This window comes from Schistocerca americana, chromosome 3, assembly GCF_021461395.2.
Source record: "Schistocerca americana isolate TAMUIC-IGC-003095 chromosome 3, iqSchAmer2.1, whole genome shotgun sequence".
Lineage (NCBI taxonomy): Eukaryota > Metazoa > Arthropoda > Insecta > Orthoptera > Acrididae > Schistocerca > Schistocerca americana.
In genome coordinates, this window is record NC_060121.1 from 776,993,822 (window position 1) to 777,014,386 (window position 20,565).

Sequence of the window (20,565 nt, forward strand, 5' to 3'; positions counted from 1 at the left end):
TCGCATTGACAGCACTTTGAACAGTGGACGTCACATTTCAGGTGTGTTACGACCCGTGGCTCTACCATTCATTCGATCCCTGCGAAACCCTACATTTGAGCAGGATAATGCACGACCGCATGTTGCAGGTCCTGTACGGGCCTTTCTGGATACAGAAAATCTTCGACTGCTGCCCTGGCCAGCACAGTCTCCAGAGCTCTCCCCAATTGAAAACGTCTGGTTAATGGTGGCCGAGTAACTGGCTCGTCACAATACGCCAGTCACTACTCTTAATGAACTGTGGTATTGTGTTGGAGCTGCATGGGCAGCTGTACCTGTACACGCCCTCCAAGCTCTGTTTGACTCAATGTCCAGGCGTATGAAGGCCGTTATTACGGCCAGATGTGGCTGTTGTGGGTACTGATTTCTCAGGATCTATGCATCCAAATTGCGGGAAAATGTAATCACATGTCGGTTCTAGTATAATGTATTTGTCCAGTGAATACCCGTTTATCATCTGCATTTCTTCTTGGTGTAGCAATTTTAGTGGCCAGTAGTGTATGTTCCTCTTAAACCGATGTGATTTTTTCAGCATACAGTCACTTACAGCGATTACATTTTTTCACGGGTTAAATCCAGTGCTGCCCACAGAAATGCACCTGGAAGAATTTTCAAGGGTTAAACCCAGTGCACTTGGAAGAAATAAAGATGTATCACAGTTTTCTGTTACATTGATGAGGTCATCATCAGAGACGGGTAAATAATAAAGCAAGCGGCCATGACACTTTTAGAGAACCATCCCGACATTCGCTAAAGCTCACTTATGATGATGTGCTCGTATACGAGTTGTTTAACGCGCAGCAGGCGAGACAGGGAGGTGACTCACACCCCGAGGGAACCTGCGTGGTCGATCAACGAGCCTGAGCGTAGTTTTCAGGCGATTTTCCACAGTGAATAAGCAACTGCTGGGCTGGTCGCCCAACTCTCCCCTCAGAAAATACGACATACAAACCGTTAGAGTACACTAACTCGCAGAACAAAGTTTCCACGAGTCACAGGCAGGTTATCCACGAAGTTTCCCTCCCTTAGATTAACTGACAACTGAGGCGTCAGGATGATCATCTGGCCACACAATTAAAATAAAATAAATTTTCGAGTCATGTAGACAGCTAACACCGGACGATGGGATAAACGCTCGAAAAGGAAAAAAACAAACAAACAAACAAACAAACAAACAAAAAAGAAACGAAGCACTACAAAGGAATTATCCGAATGGAACAAAAATCGGTAGATGTACATGTGATGTACAAACAAATAAATGATAACAATTTCGAAAAATTGGTTTATATAGTCGAGAAAGAGTTTCACAAATTGAGCAAGTCAGTAACATGATCGTCCATTTCCGGCCCTTATGCAAGCAGTTATTCGCTTTGGCATTGATTGATAGAGTTGTTGGATGTCCTTCTGAGGGATATCGCGCCAAATTCTGTCCAACTGTCGCATTAGGACGTCAAGATTTCGAGGCGTTTGAAGGGTCTTGCCTATAATGCTGCAAACATTCTGAGTTGGGAAGACGTTGCTGGCCAAGGTAGGGTTTGGAAAGCACGAAGACAAACAGTAGAACACAGCGGGTGGGCATTATCTTGCTCAAAGGTATGCCCAAAATGGCTTGCCATGAAGGGCTACAAACAGTAGAAACGCATAGCGGGTGGGCATTATCTTGCTCAAAGGTATGCCCAGAATGGCTTGCCATGAAGGGCTACAAACAGTAGAAACACATATAGCGTGTGAGCATTATCTTGCTCAAAGGTATGCCCAGAATGGCTTGCCATGAAGGGCTACAAACAGTAGAAACACATAGCGGGTGGACATTATCTTGCTCAAAGGTATGCCCAGAATGGCTTGCCATGAAGGGCTACAAACAGTAGAAACACATAGCGGGTGGGCATTATCTTGCTCAAAGGTATGCCCAGAATGGCTTGCCATGAAGGGCTACAAACAGTAGAAACACATAGCGGGTGGGCATTATCTTGCTCAGAGGTATGCCCAGAATGGCTTGCCATGAAGGGCTACAAACAGTAGAAACACATAGTGGGTGGGCATTATCTTGCTCAAAGGTATGCCCAGAATGGCTTGCCATGAAGGGCAACAAAATGGGGCGTACAATATCGTCGACGTACAGCTGTGCTGTTAGGGTGCCACGGATGACAATCAAAGGGCATCTCCTATGAAATGGAATGGCACCCCAAACCAACACTCCTGGCTGTTGGGCCCTATGGCAGGTGACAGATTGGTACCCCACCGCTGTCCGTGGGGTCACCAGACACGTCTTCGCTGGTCATCGGGGCCCATTTCGAAGCGAGACTCATCACAGAGGACAATTCTACTCCAGTCAACGAGATTCCGAGCCGAGGATGTGTCTGGAGAGGCCCCAGACAGTGGTGAGGTACCAATCTGACTGTCGCCCACCATACGTCCCCACAACCAGGAGTGATGGTCTATGGCGCCATTTCTTTTCATAGCAGGACTCCCAGTTTTGTTGCCCTCCATTGCAAGCCATCCTGGGCTTGCATTTCAGTAAGATAGTGCTCGACTGCACACGTGCTCGCCAAACCCTACCTTGATCGGCAAGGTCGCCGGATCTCTCCCCAACTCAGAAAATTTGGAGCATTATGGGCAGAGGCCTCCAACCATGTCGTGATTTTGACGATTTAACGCTCCAATTGGATACAATTTGACACGATATCCGTCACCAGGACATCCAACAACTCTACAAACAATGCCAAGCCGAATAACTGCTTGAATAAGGACCAGAGGTGGACCAACGCGTTATTGACTTGCTGAATTTGTAAAGATCTTTCTCTTGAATCAACCATTCAATTTTTCTGAAACTGCAATCATTTGTTTGTCTTTAGACGTATATCACATCTACTGATTTCCGTCCCATTCCAATAATTCCTTCGTGGTGCGTCGCTTCGTTTTGTCTTAGAGTGTATTTGAAATTAAATCTTTTCGATTATGTCACCATCTAACTGGGCTCATATTTTTCTCGTGGGTTATCGTTGTAGAATGTGGTAGACGCGTGAAGAGGCGCCTACACGTTTTGCTGCTGAGTTAAGATGAGATCTACAGATGCGAGTTTAGACTTTCTCGGCGAATCTCAACGACGAAGTCTTATCAGCCTAGTCAAGGAGTCGATCTGCGGTAACGTTTCAACAAGAATGAGATTCCACTTTGCAGCGGAGCATGAGCTGATATGAAACTTCCTGGCAGATTAAAACTGTGTGCCGGACCGAGACTCGAACTCGGGACCTTTGCCTTTCGCGGGCAAGTGCTCTACCAACTGAGCTACCCAAGCACGACTCACACCCCGTCCTCACAGCTTTACTTCTGCCAGTATCTCGTCTCCTACTTTCCAAACTCCGTAATATCCTTTCTTTCAGGAGTGCTAGTTCTGCAGGGTCCGCAGGACAGCTTCTGTAAAGTTTGGAAGGTAGGAGACGAGATACTGGCAGAAGTAAAGCTGTGAGGAAGGGGCGTGAATCATGCTTGGGTAGCTCAGTTGGTAGAGCACTTGCCCGCGAAAGGCAAAAGTCCCGAGTTCGAGTCTTGGTCCGGCACACAGTTTTAATCTGCCAGGAAGTTTCAACGTTTCAACAAGTTTCCTACTTGTCATCCTCACTTAAAGATGCCGCAGAACGACGCCTTGACTAGGCTGATAACCCGACAAGATTTCATCATCGACATCTAAAGATGCGTTTATACGGATCAAAGAAGATCATATTGTCGGAAATGTAGCCATACACTGCTGTCCGGCAACACGGATATCATTTCGACTGATTATCTTAGAAAACTGTCCCAATAATTAAAAGCTGAGGGCACGGTAGTATTTCCGTATATTGTTCGAGCATAGTTACATTTGGTTACATGAAGAATGACTCTTACCTGAATGCAGCATTTTGATATAAATGCGTAGGTCCAGCATAATTCTAGTTTTGGGCAAATAAAAAGATATACCTCGATACTATTATGGGATGACGGAAAACATCGATCTGCGTTCAAAAGAGGCTGGTAATAAAACTCTTTTATCCCCTGTACTGGAATACTGCTCAAATTTGATGAGGGGGGGGGGGGGGGGCAATCATACAAGCTGGGTTGATGATGGACATAGAGCACAACTTCCATGCACATTCTCTCACGCAAACGTATAACATAGAGGCTGACAAATCACACTTGCAGACACTTCAAGAAAGACGCCTCATATTCTGGGAGACCTTAGAACAGGGGTCGTCAAAAGTGCTGTCACGGGCGCAGGCGGCCGCGAGTGCTGTCAGTCAGCGGTTCCCCCTCCACCTCTGCTAACATCGCTCGTTTGTTACCGATGCGCGCGCAGCAAGACTGTGATCTTTGCTTCGTGTCATTATTGTCAGTGACGAAGTCTCTTCTGCATTCGTGGTAGGACAAAATCAGTGAGAGGTAAACGGCCGAGGAGGAGTTAAGATCCCCAAAACGAAAATCACTGCGCTTCAACCCGTAGTGGGAAGAAGATTACTTTTTACTGAAACACAAACCTGCTCTCAGATCTGTTCCGTAATGCTATTTTATCAGCATGGAAGAAGTACCTAGTGAACCGACGTTTTTAATTCCTTCATGAGAAATTCGTGATCACCTTGCAAAGTGAGGAAATGGACGTCAATATATTCTTGAAAATGTGGTTTTGCTCTCTGTTTTACCCCCCCCCCCCCCCCCCCCCCCCCGCCTTTTAACGTATTTACGGGAAAATAAACATGTCATCCACAATGATGGTGAATTGAGAATGAGCCATAGCTCATAACCAGCCAAAACCGAACATCCCTTCAGCGATGGAGAATTTGTTAATGAGTGTTTCGTTACTTCCACAACAATCTTGTGTCCAGCGACTCTTCTCGTTTTAAGAACAGTTCCTCTTTCACGGAGAACAGTTTGCAGGCGCACCGAAGAAATGGCAGATGAAACCGAGACGTAACTGAAAGATAAGACTAAAGATAGTTTTTGTTTTTTGGTTGAAAACACGGATGTACCGGATGTTGCTCAACTTGCGGTATTCGTGAGAGGTGTTGATGAGTTCAATTTGATGGAGGAACTCACTGATTTAATGCCATTGCACCATACAACTACGGGTGACGACATATTTTCTCAAGTGTGTGTGAAATCTTATGGGACTTAACTGCTAAGGTCATCAGTCCCTAAGCTTACACACTACTTAACCTAAATTATCCTAAGGACAAACACACACACCCATGCCCGAGGGAGAACTCGAACCTCCACCGAGACCAGCCGCACCGTCCATGACTGCAGCGCCTGAGACTGCTCGGCTAATCCCGCGCGGCCATATTTTCTCACTTAGGAAGCATTACTGACAATTAATATAACTCTAGTTGGGAAAACTTTCGTTGACTGCAACAAGTGGAGTTCCTGCGATGACGAGTCAAAACTCTGGCGTAGTTGCTTTGATAAGGAACAAGTGAAAGAAGTTGGCATCCAGCAGGAGATACCAGCGGTACACTGTGTCCTACAGCACTATAATCTGCTGGTAAAATGTACAAAAGTGGCGTCATGGGCGTTGTTGTAAAAACAGTTAATAAACTGAGAGCACACGGATTGTGTTCAGATGATGTTCAGATGTGTGTGAAATCTTATGGGACTTAACTGCTAAGGTCATCAGTCCCTTAGCTTACACACTACTTAACCTAAATTATCCTAAGGACAAACACACCCATGCCCGAGGGAGGACTCGAACCTCCGCCGGGACCAGCCGCACAGTCCATGACTGCAGCGCCTGAGACCGCTCGGCTAATCCCGCGCGGCGCACTGATTGTGACATCGAGAGTTTAAATCGCACCTGGTAGAGCAGGGGTGTGATTATGGCGATGGGCCATATTTTTGTGAAGTTCGCTGTTTGCGTCGAGGTGTTAACATGTTTTTTTCAACTTCCATAAAGACATGTCTTAAGAGACAAGATGGCGGATAAAAGCGTGCTCCCTAGCGCAAATTCACTTGCTTTTCTTCACAACAGAACTTTTATAAGGTAACCACTATTACTTTTTCATTCGATGGCTCTTTTGTGTAACAAAAGATTAGTTTCCGAGGCAACACTTCATAAAATACACTCATGTCCAGAAAAAACATAACACCTTAAACGACTAGAGAAAGGACGTTCATATTCACAGGACATGTACACTGGTATGTTCTGCAGAAATAATTAGCATTTTAACCATGTCGGACCGCAGGTTCAAGGTTAACATCGATATCGCGGCGAAATACCACCTACCGGTAAAATGTGCCTGAGGCTCTTTTTGTTGTTACAAACCGAAGCTAATGGTTCGTTGTGACTTGAGCAGATGTGCAGGATGTCTCGCAGACGTATGCGCGTACCGTATCACCAAATCAGTGAGTTGTAAAATGGGCGCATTATTGGCATGAAAGAATGTGATGCATCCATACGAAATTTCCGCTCGTGTGGGACGAAGTGTTTCGGCAGTGCAACGGGTGTGTGCAGATTGGTTCACGGAAAGCCGTATAACGCGACGAGATGGGTTAGGTCGCACAACCCAGACCCCCACCCCGAAGATCGACACCTCATCGAAATGGTATCGTAGGACAGATCTGCGTCCACCTCGGCTCTGGCGCAACAGTGGAACAGTGTAACACATCGTACACTATCAGTGGTGACAGTCCGTCGCTGTTTATTATGGCACCTCATCCACTTCTCCGCCTACGTTAGACGAGTGTGCAGAAACGTGCTATACGGCAATGGTGTATGAAATGAGGTCGCTGAGGACAGGAATAGCATCAGATAGTGTTTTCGGACCAATTAGTTCTGTTTGTTTGAAAATGGTGGCCGCATTTTGGTTCGCCGCAGACAGGGTGAGTGGCACCCCAATGACATGCAGCGCCAACTCAACGCCTTATGGTGTGGGTGCTACTGGGTACAACCGCAGATCATAGTAGGTACGTGTCCTGGGCGCTGTCACTATAGTGTGACCTACGTAATGACATCCCGTGACCCGTTGCCACACCCTTCCTGCTCAACAGCCCAGACGCCACTTTTCAGTAAGACTGTACAACCACATGTTGCTAGCACGAACACGTGGCTTCTTGGTGTCACAGGATGTCAGCCTTTTGCCCTAGCCCGCCAGATCACCAGCTTGTCGCCTATGGTGGGGACTATGCCTACCAGGCAACAGGACACCTGCTTAACCGAGGTGAGTGAAATGCTAATCATTTCTGCAGAACACACTAATGTACATATCCTGTGAATACGAACGTCCTATCTCAGGTTGTTCAACTTACTTGGGTGTACTACGTGAAACGCCCTGCTAACCGCAGGACAGGACAGATAGAATAAATTGTGGAAAGGGGCCAAAATAAGGGGCTGTCAGTTACACTCGAACATATAACTTTATTATTTGACCAAACATTACAAGAGCCCAAAAAATTTTTTTTAACACACAGCTTTAGTCTTTGGGACTTAATTACTGGCTGAAAGCTACTTTAATTTAGAAACAGCTGAAGGCCAATAACTTAAAACGCAAGCATAATCAGAAATTTAAAAAAATGGTTCAAATGGCTCTGAGCACTATGGGACTCAACATCTTAGGTCATAAGTCCCCTAGAACTTAGAACTACTTAAACCTAACTAACCTAAGGACATCACACACACCCATGCCCGAGGCAGGATTCGAACCTGCGACCGTAGCAGTCCCGCGGTTCCGGACTGCAGCGCCAGAACCGCTAGACCACCGCGGCCGGCCAGAAATATAAAATGCAAGCCTTATCTTAAAACAGTTCTTTAGTTAGGCTGAAGTAAACAAGTTAAATTCAAATCGGCTGAAGACCGAACACTTAAAACTCCAAAACATTAATAATTTTTTTTTTTAAATGCCAAAGTCCTTGCGTGAAACAGTTCTTTAATTTAGGCTGAAGGCCTTAAGAACAAACAACTGAACCTCAAACCGGCTGAAGGCCGAAGACTTAAAAATTCAATAGGTTGAAGTAAACAAGTTAAATTCAAATCGGTTGAAGGCCGAAGACTTAAAAATTTAAAAAAAATTTATTTTTAATGCCAAAGGGCTTACGTGAAACAGTACTTTAAACTAAGCTGAAGGCCTTAAAGAGTAAAACAACTCTAATTTAAAACACCAAACCGGCTAGAAGCCATACAAGTACCAACAACAAGAACAATTTAAAAAAAGGGGCAGCACGCAGAAGGGCGCCCAGATGTTCGAGGTCGGCCTGCAATTCAAACACTAACACTCGCTTAGGTGAGACAGGCAGTCGGCCCAACCATCCACAATCTGACGGCAACCCAACCGACAGACTGTCAACAGACCAATGCTCAAGGTGAGTTCCGCTCCACACTTGCACCACAATTCCACCGATGCTGACAGCAGAGACTGTGGAGCCAAACAAAAACGGATCCCAGACAACCCACATGGGGCGGACGACCCGAAAACCCACGTCGTTTAATCAAACGACCGACTAACTCAGAGGCAGTACGCCGACAACACTTAATTAAACTTGTCAGTGAAAATCACATAACTACACACAGGCACACGAACATCTGCACGAGGACTAGACGATGCTCACGGCAATGACTGTGCAATAACGACGACGAACCACGAGTCAGCGCACACAGCCAACCCATAAGCAATCGCCGGCCAAATACACGTCGTCTAACAACACGACCGACCGACGGTCAGCCCAGTTTGTTCCCACTCAAAACATGTGTGTCGGCAATCGTCGGGCAAGTGATGGCTATCCGCACCTTCCTGACGCTGCATGCCCCACTGGTGCTACGTCGCGACTGCGCCAACCGACCAACTGCTACACATCAGCACGGAGACAGCACTAAAATAACTGGGCAGTCGACATCACAAGCTACACACAATATCACAAACACTTGGACGAAGAACGCGACCAGTGGTAAAAACAGTGACTCTGCAGTGACGAGAACGAACCACGAGTTGAGACACACACATCTCCAACCCATAAACGATCGGCGAGCAAACAGGTCGTCCGGTAAGACGATCAACCGACGATCAATCAAGACCGTCCCTATTGAAACCATGTGTGCCGGCAACGGCCGGGCGAGTCGTGGCTATCCGAACCTCACTGCCGCTCCAGCCCGACCGACTCCTGCCACGTCCCAACTGTCCGACTGCCAGGTCCGAACTCCACTCCTGGCACGTTGCAACTCACTGCCAGATGCGAACTAACTTCTCAACACACGACAACCGGGAAGTAATAGCACTCCAGCAAAGATAACACGGCGGGGCATATATCCATAAGCGCTGCCGCTGCCGCTCACGGGCAGGCAAGACATTTATTTATTTTATTTGGCGTATGGCAAGTACAAATCACGTATGAAAAATCTAAAAGTACATAACACACAAAACAGTTACAATATCACAAACAAACATCTAAGTTAGAAATATAATCGATTGCACTGTTAGTCGCATCCATGAAGTCCCTTGTTGGCCCAGGGTAGGCCCTCAGAGGGCATTCTACCACGATATGGTGAATTGTCTGCCTGTCAGCGCCGCAGTCGCACTGTGGTGATGGCACTATGCTCCATTTGTACAAGGAGTCCGCACAACGGCCGTGGCTCGTCCTGATCCTGTTAAGGGTAGATTTTGCGGGGCACGTCAAAGCCCCGAGGTCTGTTAGATGTTCCCAATAAGGTGTTAACCTGAGGCGGTGTCTTTTCCTCCCATTCTTCTCTCCAGCGGTCCTCAAGAATAAAAGCGTTCTTTACCAGATCTTTGGCACTTGCGAGAGGGGGGCGTCTGAATTTCAATCTATTTTGCTCAATTCCATTACTCAGGGTGTGGATAGGAAGATCTGGGCTATTTTGGATTTTTCGACACTCCCTAACAAGTGCGTGTTCTCTGCGCAAATGTGGCGGCGGGATATGGCTCAATACAGGCAGCCATTGGACAGGAGTTGACCTGATCGTTCCAGAGATAATCCTCATCGTTTGGTTCAAGACTGCATCCACCTTCTTGATGTGAGCACTATTTAACCATATTGGGGAACAGTACTCTGCTGCAGAATAGACAAGTCCTAGTGCAGAGCTACGCAGAACGGAGGCAGTGGACCCCCAACTAGTGCCCAGGCAAGACAGCAACCCAGTAACACCAGTAATTGAATTAGCAAAACGAGGTGGCAGTACAGTAAAAACAGAATGTAAAAAGAGAGAGATGGCCCGAACACGAGCCACGCACGGCTCACTACGTACACGTTATATTGTGTCGTAAGTATTCATTGGACTGTGTACTGAATTATTACAACAATGCAAATAATACTAACGTGACTACAGACTCGAACGTTCAGCTGTTAATCAAGTATTATTGGGAGTCTTCAATCCTGTTCGCGAGTAAGAGACTGCGAGCTGCGCGCGAATCGTACCTGCACGGAGACACGTAATGCCCACGGTGCCCGCGGGCACCTAACGCGGCCAGCCCTGCCTTAGAAAAGTTTAAAACTCTATTTGTACAGAGAACTGCAGGCTACCATTGTAATTCTCTCAGTCGTCAAAGAAATGAGGGCAAAAACAAAAAGTATCTTTCACCACTTACTCTATGTGTTTTGTATCTAATGTTTGTAAATGGCCTCGTCGTTGAGCGGCACAGAACTAAAAGTCAACAGCTCTAAACGATTGCACTTTAGATGAGGAGCGTTGGAAGCGTACTTGATCTCCAAGTCTCCAGAACAGAGTATCTGAAGTACCGCGCCATGTCACTCTGTGATGAGTTACCTCGCATGCCGGAAGGCTGACGCATACAACCGTAGAAAAAAGATAGGCTTTCCAATGCATCTTCCAGGCAGCTGCACGATCTCTGTAAGAACTATGTTTCAAATGATATGTTGCTCTTGCAGATTATTCTTAATCTACTTTTCCACTCTCGTTCCTATAGGTGTAAAACTCCCTTCTCTTCAACGAATTAAATAAACGTATTCCCCACAATCTCGTAGACGGCGAGCTGAAAGGGAAACTGTTAATCCCTTGGCAAGCGATGTACTGAGAAGGCTCAACAGAGCAGAGGATCTGCATGAAATGATTCAGCAATAGTGGATACCAGGACAAGTTGGCATTTGGGGCATCGAAAGTGCAAACAAAGTGGCGCAAATGGTGCAGCATCGACGTTAAGTGATCAAAAGTATCCAGACACCCCCCCAAAAATACGTTTTTCATATTAGGTGCATTGTGCTGCCACCTGCTGCCAGGTACTCCATACCAGCGACCTTAGTAGTCATTAGACATCGTGAGAGAGCACAATGGAGCGCTCCGCGGAACTCACGGACTTCGAACGTGTCAGGTGATTGGGTGTCACTTGTGTCATACGTCTTTACGCGAGATTTACACACTCCTAAACATCCCTAGGTCCGCTATTTCCGATGTAATAGTGAAGTGGAAACGTGAAGGGACACGCACAGTATGAAAGTGTACAGGCAGACCTCGTCTGTTGACTGACAAGAGACAACCGACCGTTGAAGATGGTCGTAATGTGTAATAGGCAGACATCTATCCAAACCATCACAAAGGAATTCCGAACTGCATCAAGATCCACTGCAAGTACTATGACAGTTTGGCGGGAGGTGAGAAAATTTGGATTTGATGGTCGAACGGCTGTTCACAAGCCACACATCACGCCGGTAAATGCCAAACGACGCCTCGCTTGGTGTAAGGAGCGTAAACATTGGACGATTGAACAGTGTAAAAACGTTGTGTGGAGTGACGAATCACGGTACACAACGTGGCCATCCGATGACAGGGTGCGGGTATGGCGATGCCCGGTGAACGTCATCTGCCAGCGTGTGTAGAGCCAACAGTGAAATACGGAGGCGGTGGTGTTATGGTGTGGTCGTATTTTTCAAGGAGGGGGCTTGCATCCCTTGTTGTTTTGCGTGGCACTATCACAGCACAGGCCTACATTGATGTTTTAAGCACCTTCTTGCTTCCCACAGTTGAAGAGCAATTCGGGGATGGCGACTGCATCTTTCAACACGATCGAGCACCTGTTCACAATGCACGGCCTGTGGCGGTGTGGTTACACGACAATGAGATCCCTGTAATGAACTGGCCTGACAGAGTCCTGACCTGAATCATATAGAACACCTTTGGGATGTTTTGGAACGCCGACTTCGTGCCAGGCCTTACCGACCGACATCGATACCTCTCCTGAGTGCACCACTCCGTAAAATGGGCTGCCATTGCTCAAGAAACCTTCCAACCCCTGATTGAACGTCTGCCTGCTAGGGTGGAAACTGTCATCAAAGCTAAGGGTATGCCAACACCATATTAAATTCCAGCATTAACGATGGAGGGCGCCACCAACTTGTAAGTCATTTTCAGCCAGGTGTCCGGATACTTTTGATCACACAGTATATCACTGTCATTCAGTAATCGCTCTGCTCTCACAGGGCTGTAAGGGTTGGAAAACATGGGCGTTAGTCAATAGCCGTGTTCGCTACAAAAACAAAGACAGCTTCATTACAGATTTAAGCGAAGTCGAAAAGACTAATTTACAAACAAAAGCTGGTCTAAGCCGAAATAAACTTACAGGAGAGCATGGCGAGAATCGTTCAGCGATTTCGAAAGTAAAATTTTGCTACCGAACCTGACAAAAATTCCTAAGGCGTTTTGGTCTTACATAAAGTCAGTAAGCAGATAGAATTCGTCTATTCGGCCTCTCAGTGACCACACTACCACCGAACCGGAAGATAAAAGAGGGAAGACCTAAATAGCGAATTCGGTCTTCCGAAACTGTTTCACCTTGGAAGATTGTAACACGGTTTCTCATGTCAGTCATCGCACCAACGTCGAAATGGCTAAATACAAAATCAGCTACAACCGCTCAACAGGCGAAAACCGTCTAAACCGTCTGAGATACCTGCGAAATTATTCGAAAGAACTTTCCCCACTTCTGACTGCACGATGGCAAGCAACTGAAAAACAAGTACGCAAATCATTCCCGATTTAAGGTAGGGTCGTTGGAAACATGTCCATAATCATCTGTAATTGATGTCAATCTGTCGTAGCATTATGGGCCTAGTTTTCACGCAATGTCACGTTTTTGTAGAACAAAAACCTCCTCTATAAAAACCGACTTGGATGCTACAAACAGAGGTCTTGCGTAACTCAGCCTGCTGTGTTCATCCACTAAATCCAGAGAGCCGTAAACAAATATGATGTACTGTTTCTTGACTTCAGAAAGGCATTCGATACTGGTCTCTACTGCCGTTTAGTGAACAAAGTGCGGTCTCACCGAGTATCGGACTAGATTTGTGACTGGATTCAGCGCTTTTTGGGGTGGTAGGTTAAAAGTGTTGTTATTGCTTCAGGATATAGTGTTTTTGTTCAGTGCACTTAGTATGCGTTTGTGCGATTTTAAATACCACTGCCGTTCACGAGAGTGTGAAAATTATTTGTGCGGACAGATAGAAAGTAATCGAGAAACCTACACCCATAATCTACAGTCTACAAGTCCAATATATAGCTCGCCGAACTGAATAAAATGTTCTAATTCACTATTTCTAATCAAAAGAAGTCGGGAACTACGGCAATAAATGAAAGCTCGTCCGAAGACACAAATTAATATTTGTGAAATTCATTACAGTTTTTCTATTGTAATCAGCACACGACACAGTTCAGAGATGACATCTATTCGAAATTCCAAGTACTGCTAAGTATCGCCGCGTCTGCTAATTAAATATGGTTCACTGCACCCCTTGTTGCTGTTGTGGTCTTCGGTTTGAGGACTGCTTTGGTCAGCTCCCCATGTTAATCTATCTTGTGCAAGCCTCTTCATCTCCGAATAAATACTAGAACCTATATCCTTCTGAATCTGCCTACTCTATTCATCTCTTGGTCCTCCAAAAGTCCGTCCAGTACGAAATTGGTGATTCCCTGGCGTCTCAGAATGTGTCCTGTCGACCGATCCCTTCTTTAATCAAGTTCTTCCACAAATTTCTTTAATCTGCCAGGAAGTTTCATATCAGCGCACACTCCGCTGCAGAGTGAAAATCTCAATCTGGAAACATCCCACATGCTGTGGCTAAGCCAGGTCTCCGCAATATCCTTTCTTCCAGGAGTGCTAATTCTGCAAGGTTCGAGAACAGCTTCTGTGAAGTTTGGAAGATAGGAGACGAAGTACTGGCAGAACTGAAGCTGTGAGGACGGGTCGTGAGTCGTGCTTGGGTAGCCCAGTCCATTAGAGCACTTGCCTGCGATAGGTCAAGGTCCTGAGTTCGAGTCTCGGTCCGGCACACAGTTTTAATCTGCCAGGAAGTTCAACAATTCTATTCACTGCCTCATCAATAATTATGCGATCTACCCACCTAATCTTCAACATTCTTCTGTAGCACCACATTTCAAAATCCTCTATTCCCTGCTCGTCTGAGGTTCGAGTCTTCCCTCGGGCATGTGTGTGTGTGTGTGTGTGTGTGTGTGTGTGTGTGTGTGTGTGTGTTTTGTTCTTAGTATAAGTTAGTTTAAGTAATGTGTAAGTCTAGGGACCGATGACCTCAGCAGTTTGGTCCCTTAGGAATTCACACACATTTTATGCTCGTCTGAACTGCTTATCGTCCATGCTTCACTTCACACTCCAGACAAATATCTTCAGAGAAGACTTCCTAATACTTACATCTATATTCGAAGTTAACAAATTTCTCTCCTTAAGAAACGTTTTTCTCGTCATTGCGTCTACATTTTATATCCTCTACTTTGGCCATCATCCAGTATTCTGCTACCAGAATACTAAAACCCGTCTACTACGTTAAGTACTTAGTTTCCTAATCTCATTTCCTCAGCATCATTTGATTAATCTCTAGTACATTCCAGTATCCTTGTTTTGCTTTTTTTGGTCCTCTTTCAAGACGCTGTCCATTCCGTTCAGCTGCTCTTCCAAATGCTTTGCTGTCTCTGACAGAATTATAATGACACCGGCAAATCTCGAAGCTTTTATTTCTTCTCCCTGAACTTTAATTCCTATTCCAAATTTTTCTTTGGTTTCGTTTACTACTTGCTCAATGTACAGACTGAATAACTAACATTCAGGGATTGGCTACAACCCTGTCTCACTCCCTTCCCAACCACTGCTTCCCTCTCATGCCCCTCCACTCTTATAACTCTTCTGTACACGATGTAAATAGCTTTCGCTCCCTGTATTTTACTCCTGCTACCTTCAGAATTTCAAATAGGGTATTCCAGTCAACACTGTGAAAAGCTTGCTCTACGCCTACAAATGCTTTAGACATAGAATTGCCTTACATTTCTCTGCAATGCAAACTGATCTTACCCCAGGTCGGCTTTTACGAGGTTCCCCATTCTTCTGTAAAGAATTCGTACAGTATTTTGCAACCATGGTACCCTGAGCTATTAGACTAATAGATCGGTAATATTTACACCTGTCAGCAACTGCTTTCTCTAGAATTTGGATTGTGCCATTCTTCTTGAAGTCTTAAAGTCACCTGTCTCATACATCTTGCGCACCAGATGGAAGAGTTTTGCCATGCCTGCGTCTCCCAGCCGTCTACTCCAGGGCCTGTTTCGACTCAGGTCTTTCAGTGCTCTGTCAAATTCTTCTCGCAGTATCACATCTCCCATCTCATCTTCATCTACGTCCCCTTCCATTTCTATAATATTGCCTTCAAGTTCATACCGCTTGCGTACACATTTTATGTAATCCTTCCACCTTTCAGCTTTCCCTTCTTTTGTTAGGACTGGTTGTCCATCTGAACTCTTGATGTTCATACAGCTGCTTCTCTTTACCCCAAAGTCCTCTTTAATTTTCCTGTAGACGGTGTCTATCTTTACCCTAGCGAAATACGCTTCTGTATCCGTACAGTTGTCCCCTAGCCACTCCTGCTTAACCATTTTGCATTTCCTGTCAGTCTTATTTTTTAGACTTTCGTATTCCCTTTGGCCTGCTTCTTTTGCTGCATTTTCATATGTTCTCCTCTCATCAGTCAAATTTAATATCTCTTGTGTTATCAGAGGAGTTCCACTAGGCCTTGTCTTTTTACATATTCCATCCTCTGCTGCCTTCACTGTTTCATTTCTCAGAGCTATCCATTCTTCTTCTACTGTATTCCTCTCCCCTTTTCTATTCAGACTTTGCCCAATGCTGTCTCAAACTCTCAACAGTCTCTCGTTCTTTCAACTTAGCCAGTTCCCATCCCCTTAATTTCTTACCTTTTTGCAATTTATTTACTTTTAATCTAGAGTTGATAATGAATAAATTGTGGTCAGAGTCCACATTTGCCACTGGAAGTGTCTTACAATTTAAAATATGGTTCCGAAATCTGTCTTACGATTATATATCAGTCTGAAAGCTCCCGTTGTCTGCAGGGCTCTTCCACGTACACAGCCTTCTTTCATGATTCTTAAACCAGGTGTAGATGGTTAAATTATGCTCTGAGCAAAATTCTACCAGGCGGCTTCCTCTTTCATTCCTTTTCCTCAGGCCATATGCACCTACTATTTTTCCTTCTCTTCCTTTCCCTACTATGGAATTCCAGTCCGCCAACAATTATATTTTCGTCTTCCTTAACTATCTGAATAATTTCTTTTATCGCATCACACATTTCTACAATTTCTTCATCATATGTGGAGCTAGTTGGCATATAAAATTTTACTACTGTTTCCTTACACAATATTAAACCTGCTCCTACACTACCCCTACTTGATTTTGTATTTATAACCTTGTTTTAATGGTGAATAAGCTAGGCTGGGATATACGTGGGTCATTTTCTCTCAGACGGTTTGGTACGCTCAGCGAATACTGGCAGAATTTTCACTGATAGTTTCTATCTGATAGTTCCTTGCGAGAACTTTCTGTAAGTGTCTGACATTTCCTGTCTGACAGTTCCTTGTGAGTATTTTCTGTATGTTCTGAGGCTCTTGCGAGAGCATATGTCGAAAGTTTTTACACAAAGCAGTGTGAGAATGCCTGTGAGAGCAATGCGAGATGTTTCTATCGCAGTTCTGTGCCTGAAGGTTGAGGCTGCGATGGATAAGCGTAGAGCGTAGAGCAGCAGCAGTCCTTTTAATACTTTTAGTAGCAAAGAAAAAACATGAAAGATCGTGTTCGTCTTGGATAAGAGAGCTGATTAGTTGGCAGGATGATTTTGGAGCATTCAAGAATCTCATTGAAAAGCTTGTTATGCAACATTCTCAACAATATCGAAATGTTACGAGAACGTTAGAGATGGATATGGAAGAAATACTCTTTATAACTGGAGCCAAAATGGCCACTCTAGACACTGTTTGTTGTTGTGGTCTTCAGTCCAGAGACTGGTTTGATGCAGCTCTCCATGCTACCCTATACTGTGCAAGTTTCTTCATCTCCCAGTACCTACTGCAACCTACATCCTTCTGAATCTGCTTAGTGTATTCATCTCTTGGTCTCCCTCTACGATTTTTACCCCCCACGCTGCCCTCCAATACTAAATTTGTGATCCCTTGATGCCTCAGAACATGTCCCACCAACCGGTCCCTTCTTCTTGTCAAGTTGTGCCACAAACTCCTCTTCTCCCCAATTCTATTCAATACCTCCTCATTAGTTATGTGATCTACCCATCTAATCTTCAGCATTCTTCTGTAGCACCACATTTCGAAAGCTTCTATTCTCTTCCTGTCCAAACTATTTATTGTCCATGTTTCACTTCCATACATGGCTACACTCCATACAAATACTTTCAGAAACGACTTCCTGACACTTAAATCTATACTCGATCTTAATAAATTTCTCTTCTTCAGAAACGCTTTCCTTGCCATTGCCAGTCTACATTTTATATCTTCTCTACTTCGACCATCATCAGTTATTTTGCTCCCCAAATAGCAAAACTCCTTTACTACTTTAAGTGTCTCTTTTCCTAATCTAATTCCCTCAGCATCACCCGACTTAGTTAGACTACATTCCATTATCCTCGTTTTGCTTTTGTTGGTGTTCATCTTATATCCTCCTTTCAAGACACTGTCCATTCCGTTCAACTGCTCTTCCAAGTCCTTTGCTGTCTCTGACAGAATTACAATGTCATCGGCGAACCTCAAAGTTTTTATTTCTTCTCCATGGATTTTAATACCTACTCCGAATTTTTCTTTTGTTTCGTTTACGGCTTGCTCAATATACAGATTGAATAACATTGGGGAGAGGCTACAACCCTGTCTCACTCCCTTCCCAACCACTGCTTCCCTTTCATGTCCCTCGACTCTTCTAACTGCCATCTGATTTCTGTACAAATTGTAAATAGCCTTTCGCTCCCTGTATTTTACCCCTGCCACCTTTAGAATTTGAAAGAGAGTATTCCAGTCAACAATGTCAAAAGCTTTCTCTAAGTCTACAAATGCTAGAAACGTAGGTTTGCCTTTCCTTAATCTTTCTTCTAAGATAAGTCGTAAGGTCAGTATTGCCTCACGTGTTCCAATATTTCTACGGAATCCAAACTGATCTTCCCAGAGGTCGGCTTCTACCAGTTTTTCCATTCGTCTCTAAAGAATTCGCGTTAGTATTTTGCAGCTGTGACTTATTAAACTGATAGTTCGGTAATTTTCACATCTGTCAACACCTGCTTTCTTTGGGATTGGAATTATTATATTCTTCTTGAAGTCTGAGGGTATTTCGCCTGTCTCATACATCTTGCTCACCAGATGGTAGAGTTTTGTCAGGACTGGCTCTCCCAAGGGCGTCAGTAGTTCTAATGGAATGTTGTCTACTCCCGGGGCCTTGTTTCGGCTCAGATCTTTCAGTGCTCTGTCAAACTCTTCATGCAGTATCGTATCTCCCATTTCATCTTCATCTACATTCTCTTCCATTTCTATAATATTGTCCTCAAGTACATTGCCCTTGTATAGACCCTCTATATACTCCTTCCACCATTCTGCTTTGCCTTCTTTGGTTAGAACTGGGTTTCCATCTGAGCTCTTGATATTCATACAAGTGGTTCTCTTTTCTCCAAAGGTCTTTTTAATTTTCCTGTAGGCGGTATCTATCTTACCCCTAGTGAGATAGGCCTCTACATCCTTACATTTGTCCTCTAGCCATCCCTGCTTTGCCATTTTGCACTTCCTTTCGATCTCATTTTTGAGACGTTTGTATTCCTTCTTGGCTGCTTCATTTACTGCATTTTTATGTTTCCTCTTTTCATCAATTAAATTCAATATTTCTTCTGTTACCCAAGGATTTCTACTAGCCCTCGTCTTTTTACCTACTTGATCCTCTGCTGCCTTCACTACTTCATCCCTCAGAGCTACCCATTCTTCTTCTACTGTACTTCTTTCCCACACTGCTGTCAATTGTTCCCTTATGCTCTCCATGAAACTCTGCACAACCTCTGGTTTAGTCAGTTTATCCAGGTCCCATCTCCCTAAATTCCCACCTATTGCAGTTTCTTCAATTTTAATCTGCAGTTCATAACAAATAGATTGTGGTCAGAGTCCACATCTGCCCCTGGAAATGTCTTACAATTTAAAACCTGGTTCTTAAATCTCTGTCTTACCATTATATAATCTATCTGATACCTTTTAGTATCTCCGGGATTATTCCATGTATACAACCTTCTTTTATGATTCTTGAACCAAGTGTTAGCTATGATTAAGTTATGCTCTGTGCAAAATTCCAACAGACGGGTTCCTCTTTCATTTCTTACCCCCAATCCATATTCACCTACTATGATTCCTTCTCTCCCTTTTCCTACACTCGAATTCCAGTCACCCATGACTATTAAATTTTCGTCTCCCTTCACTATCTGAATAATTTCTTTTATTTCATCATACATTTCTTCAATTTCTTCGTCATCTGCAGAGCTAGTTGGCATATAAACTTGTACTACTTTAGTAGGCGTGGGCTTCGTGTCTATTTTGGCCACAATAATGCGTTCACTATGCTGTTTGTAGTAGCTTACCCGCACTCCTATTTTTTTATTCGTTATTAAACCTACTCCTGCATTATCCCTATTTGATTATGTATTTATAACCCTGTATTCACCTGACCAAAAGTCTTGTTCCTCCTGTCACCGAAATTCACTAATTCCCACTATATCTAACTTTAACCTATCCATTTCCCTTTTTAAATTTTCTAACCTACCTGTCCGATTAAGGGATCTGACATTCTACGCTCCGATCCGTAGAACGCCAGTTTTCTTTCTCCTGATAACAACGTCCTCTTGAGTTGTCCCCGCCCGGAGATCCGAATGGGGGACTATTTTACCTCCGGAATATTTTACCCAAGAGGACGCCATTATCATTTAACCATACAGTAAAGCTGCATGCCCTCGGGAAAAATTACGGCTATAGTTTCCCCTTGCTTTCAGCCGTTCGCAGTACCAGCACAGCAAGGCCGTTTTGGTTATTGTTACAAGGCCAGATCAGTCAATCATCCAGACTGTTGCCCCTGCAACTACTGAAAAAGCTGTCGCCCCTCTTCAGGAACCACACGTTTGTCTGGCCTCTCAACAGATACCCCTTCGTTGTGGATGCACCTACGGTACGGCCATCTGTATCGCTGAGGCACGCAAGCCTCCCCACCAGCGGCAAGGTCAATG

The 20,565-nt window shown here is 44.6% G+C and overlaps 1 protein-coding gene across 1 annotated transcript in view; it reads right to left on the reverse strand.

The window, feature by feature from the left end:
- Window positions 1–20,565, reverse strand: part of LOC124606656 (proton-coupled folate transporter) — a 329,568-nt gene that overhangs the window by 252,442 nt on the left and 56,561 nt on the right. The window lies entirely within an intron of this gene.